This window comes from Tachyglossus aculeatus, unplaced genomic scaffold (assembly GCF_015852505.1).
Source record: "Tachyglossus aculeatus isolate mTacAcu1 unplaced genomic scaffold, mTacAcu1.pri scaffold_150_arrow_ctg1, whole genome shotgun sequence".
Lineage (NCBI taxonomy): Eukaryota > Metazoa > Chordata > Mammalia > Monotremata > Tachyglossidae > Tachyglossus > Tachyglossus aculeatus.
Window position 1 is genome coordinate 248,109 of NW_024044873.1, and position 4,172 is coordinate 252,280.

A 4,172-nucleotide genomic window follows, 5' to 3' on the forward strand; every position below is an offset into this window, starting at 1 on the left:
AGCAGGTTGGATACAGTCCTCGTTACACATGAGGCTCACAATCTAAACTCCCATTTTATAGATGAGGTAACTGAGGCTGAGATAATTTAAATGACTTGCCCATCATCACACAGCAGACATGAGGTGGAGCTGGAATTAGAAATAGGTCCTTCTGACCCCGAAGCTCATGCTTTATCCACTTTGTAACACCATAGCACTTTCCCTGCTCCTTCTAGAAGAAAAGAAAGAATAGAAAGATGAATATGAAATTATTGCGTGCCATTTTGCAGATGAGGAAACTGAGGCCAAGAGAAGTGTAGCGACTTGACCAAGGTTGCACAGCAGCAAAGGGACAGAGGCAGGATGAGAACCAAAGTCCTCTGACTCCCACTAAGCTATGTTTGGGAGAGTACAATAGAACACAGCTGGTAGATGTGTACGCTGCCCACAAGGAGCTCACAGTCAAGAAGAGAATACCTGGGCCCATGCTTCTTCCACTAAATGAAAATGGAAATGAGTTGATTCTCACTTGAGTTAGGTGAAGTGGGCTTAGAGGGCTGGGAAATGAATCGGGGTAGCTGGTTGAAGGAGGGGTGATTTTAGCAGTGTTCAGAATTCGGAAAGAACTGTGCTCTCTCTGATTTTGAGTCGCTAAGAGAGGGAGTTCCAGGCTAGGATTGGAACGGGAGAGTCGATCGCGAATAACAGCTAGAATGTTGCTTTGAGAGCTGAGTAGACGAGTTGAACGATGAAAAGGAGTTGTGTGCAGTCATAGAGAGGAAAGCCTTCAAGATGATTGTGATTTTTTGTTGCTTGTGTAAAGATACAACTTGTCATGACAGGAGGTTGAGGAAAGGAGAGTTGTAGGGTGAACGATGCTTTAGGAAAGGACTAGATAAATAATGAGGTATGCTTGTGTTTGTGTGTGTACAAATGTGAATGCAGAGCAAGTGAATGTGAGTAAATGGATTCACTTTGGACTATACTTTTTTGTTTTTGTTTGTTTTATGGTATCGTTAGGTACTTATTAAGTGCCACGTACTGTACTAAGCACTGGGGTAAACAACTAAACCCCTAAACAGCTGAACAGCTTGGACACGGACCATGCCCCATAAGGTGCTCACAATTGTAATCCCCATTTTTCAGATGAGGTAACCGAGGCACAGAGAAGGTAAGTGACTGACCCCGGCTCACACAGCAGAAAAGGTGTGGAGACAGAATTAGAATCCATGTCCTTCCATCTACCAGGCTCATTCTCTCTCCACTAAACGGATGAATTCATGTATAAAGGCACTTCCTGTTTGACTATGAAACCACTAGTCATCTTTATGTTCTCTGACTTCTCCTAACCGCTATTCACTTTAGGTTCAGTCTCCTCAAACAAAAATAATACTCGAGATTTATTAAGGGCTTACTACGTTCCAAGCAAAGTATTAAGTGCTGGGAGAGATTCAAGACAATCTGGTAGAATACAGTCCGTGTCCCAGAAAGTTATTCAGAGACTAAGTAGGAGGGAAAACAGGCACCAAATCCTCATTTTACTATTGAGAAACCTGAGGGATAGAGAAATTGTCACTTTCCCATGGCTATGCAGGCGACAAGTGGTAGGGCTGGGATTAGAACCCAGATCCTCTGACTCCCAGGTCTGTGTTCATCCCAATAGCAACCTGCATCTACACAGTTCGAAGCTTGGTGCTTTCAATAGAAGGACAGCTCCTTGGGAGCAGTGATCATATATACTAATACCTTGTCCTCTGTAGGTACTCAATAAATAGAATTGATTGACTTAGTCGTATTCCTTCACCCCCAACATCTATGTCTCTAAATTGAAGTCTTCTCCCTTCCTCTGCAGGGAGTCGGCATCATTCCCCAGAAATGTTCAATCAATCAATCAATCAATCGTATTTATTGAGCCTTACTGTGTGCGGAGCACTGTACTAAGCACTTGGAAAGTACAAGTTGGCAACATATGGAGACAGTCCCTACCCAAGAGTGGGCTCACAGTCTAGAAGGGGGAGACAGAGAACAAAACCAAACATATTAACAAAATAAATAGAATAGGTATGTACAAGTAAAATAAATAAATAAATAGATACAGTAATACATATGTACAAACATATATACATATATACAGGTGCTGTGGGAAGGGAAGGAGGTAAGACGGGGGGATGGAGGCGGAAAGAGGGGGAGAGGAAGGAGGGGGCTCAGTCTGGGAAGGCCTCCTGGAGGAGGTGAGCTCTCAGTAGGGCCTTGAAGGGAGGAGGGGAGCTAGCTTGGCGGATGGGAAGACGGAGGGCATTCCAGGCCCGGGGGATGACGTGGGCCGGGGGTCGACGGCGGGACAGGCGAGAACGAGGGACGGTGAGGAGATTAGCGGCAGAGGAGTAGAGGGTGCGGGGTGGGCTGTAGAAGGAGAGAAGGGAGGTGAGGTAGGAGGGGGCGAGGTGATGGAGAGCCTTGAAGCCCAGGGTGAGGAGTTTCTGCCTGATGCGCAGATTGATTGGTAGCCACTGGAGATTTTTGAGGAGGGGAGTAACATGCCCAGAGCGTTTCTGGGCAAAGACAATCCGGGCAGCAGCATGAAGTATGGATTGAAGTGGGGGGAGATACACGAGGATGGGAGATCAGAGAGAAGGCTGATGCAGTAGTCCAGACGGGATAGGATGAGATCTTGAACGAGCAGGGTAGCAGTTTGGATGGAGAAGAAAGGGTGGATCTTGGCAATGTTGCGGAGCTGAGACGGGCAGGTTTTGGTGATGGCTTGGATGTGTGGAGTGAATGAGAGAGCGGAGTCGAGGATGACATCAAGGATGCGGGCTTGTGAGACGGGAAGGATGGTAGTGCCGTCAACAGAGATGGGAAAGTCAGGGAGGGGGCAGGGTTTGGGAGGGAAGACAAGGAGTTCAGTCTTGTATAAGAGGATTAACAGTGAGATCGGTTCCACATCCTACATGTAATCCCCATTTTACAGATGAGGGAACTGAAGCATAGAAAAGTTAAGTGACTTGCCCAAAGTCACCCAGCTGACAATTGGTGGAGCCGGGATTTGAACCCATGACCTCTGACTCCAAAGCCCGTGCTCTTTCCATTGAGCCACGCTGCTTCTCTAATTACATTATCTGGAGTGAGGAGTTTTTGTTTGATTCGTAGGTTGACAGGCAGCCACTGGAGATTTTTGAGGAGGGGAGTAACATGCCCACAGCATTTCTGTACAAAGATAATCCGGGCAGCAGAATGAAGTAATAATAATAACAATAATAATAATAATAATAATAATAATAATAATTTTGTTATTTGAAGGGCTTACTATGTGCAAAGCACTGTTCTAAGAGCTGGGGAGGATTCAAGCTGATCAGGTTGTCCCATGTGGGGCTCACAATCTTAAGCCCCAGTTTTACAGATGACATAACTGAGGCACAGAGAAGTTAAGTGACTTGCCAAAAGCCACACAGCTGACAAGAGTTGGAGCTTAGATTTACTGAAGTGGGGAAAGACAGAGGAATGGGATATCAGAGAGGAGGCTGATGCAGTTAATCCATTCGGAATAGGGGGAGAGATTGATCCCGCAAGTTAGCAGTTCCTTCATATTTGATGGCAGAAATGTGCATTTTTGGAAGAGTTCTATTATTAATCAAACTATGTCCTTATTATAATCAAGCAACCCTATTTATTGAGTACATACTACTTGCAGAGCCCTGAACACTAAGTGCTTGGGAAAGTACAATAGAACACTATAACAGAGTGTGTAGCTAGGTTCCTGGTCCACAATGGTAATGGTATTTGTTAAGTGCTTACTACATCCAACGCACAGTACTAAGCACTGGGATAGATGAAACCTAATAAAGTTGGATGCAGTCCCTGTCCCATAGGGGTCTCAGAGTCTTAATCCTTTTCAGATGAGGTAACTGAGGCATAGAGAAGTGAAGTGACTTGCCCAAGGTCACACAGCAGATAAGTGTCAGAGTCAGGATTAGAATCCTGGTCCTCCGTCTCCCAGGCCCAAGCTCTGTGTATTAGGCAACACTGCTTCCTGAGGTAGAAATCCAAAATCCTCTAAACTGTAAGCTTACTGTGGGCAGGAAACATGTCTATCAACTCTGTTAATAATAATAATAATAATAATAATAATTATGATATCTGTTAAAAGCTTACTATGTACTAAGCTCTGGGATGGATACAAAAAAATTGGGTGG